This window comes from Arachis ipaensis, chromosome B10 (assembly GCF_000816755.2).
Source record: "Arachis ipaensis cultivar K30076 chromosome B10, Araip1.1, whole genome shotgun sequence".
Lineage (NCBI taxonomy): Eukaryota > Viridiplantae > Streptophyta > Magnoliopsida > Fabales > Fabaceae > Arachis > Arachis ipaensis.
In genome coordinates this window covers 14,063,136-14,064,566 of record NC_029794.2, presented here as the reverse complement: position 1 = coordinate 14,064,566, position 1,431 = coordinate 14,063,136, and positions in this window count along the sequence as shown.

Here is a 1,431-nt window from a genome sequence, read left to right as displayed (position 1 = left end):
GTAACTGAATGTTATTAGCACTTATTATAACAACACGCAATGTAGCTTAACGGTAGAGAGGTTATTTTGCATGGATAAGGTCCTTGGTTCAAATCTTGAGTATCCACATGTTAAATTTATTTTCTTGTAGCCCACTGGTACATCTATAGAACGTCTCTTCCACGCGTCTGCTGAGGGGGCGGTGCACCATAAGCCAGGCGGGTCAGAACGGTCCGGGTGATCCGGGTTGACCGATTTTCGCGGGTCATATCGAGTTTGACCAGTTTGATAACGAGAACAGTCGTTGGCTTGGACCGGACCGGTTAAGGGTCCGGTTCACTAATTTTTCGATCGAACCGGCCGGTCCGATCCGGATTTGATAACTATGATTCCTAGAACTTCGACACTCAGATTTCAGTTTAAGGATTCAACTAAACCAGAAAACAATGCACACTCAAACAAAGCAAAACAAATGCATATGATGTATGTCTGTCCTGTCGGTTATACAGCCAACCCGACATGTCCTAGTAGTTAATCATTGGATAGTCCCTCTGTGCGCGCATCTCCAAGCTCAATAATATAGTATTTCATGGAGTCAAACTCCAAGCTCAAATATAATATTCAATATTCATATATATATATATATATATATATATGCATGCCCATGGAGGAATCTGGGGAGTTAAAGTGCCTGGTCACATCTTGCGACAGAAGGTCAACAAATAGTCTCAAATACACAAGCCACATAATAATCTCTTTCCTTTTTAAAATAACACTTCAAATCAAAACTCCAATTCTTATAGAAATTTTGGTAGTATCTCCTCTAAAACTCAAATTTCTGCCACCCTTCAAGGGTCCCAACTACCAAACCAAACACCTCTCAGTCATTCAAATCATTTCCAGTAACAAATTATTTCAAAATCAATCAAATACCAATATTAAATCTTTCTCCAAAGCCAACCAACTTCAACAGCAAATTATTAACAACAGCTAAACCACACATTTTATACCATATACACAATCCATCAATTATACATTCAATTCATTTCTATCTTAAAGTCTTCTAGCCTAAGTTTTCACGTGACATTAAACATTAACTACGAGAAACCAAAACCATACCTTCGTACAAAATCAAAATATTCGAAGCTCCAGAGAAGCTTTCTAACCGAGCTATCGAAGAAGAAGAAGAAAACATCCAGAATCGTCTGTGTCTCCTAAAACTCCCGTTGGCCGAAGCCAAAGAGTAGAAAAATTACGTCACCGTCAACTTTCATCGATCAAAAATGGTACTAACATGTAGAGGAGGAGGATACAAATACTTTTACCAGATTAAATTTTTAATTTGAGTTACGGATTGTAAAAAATCAAAGTCAAAAATTTGGTGGGAGTTTACGTTCTCTCTCGATCACGCTCTTCTCTCTCACCATTTTTTTTCTTTTTTCTACTCGCATA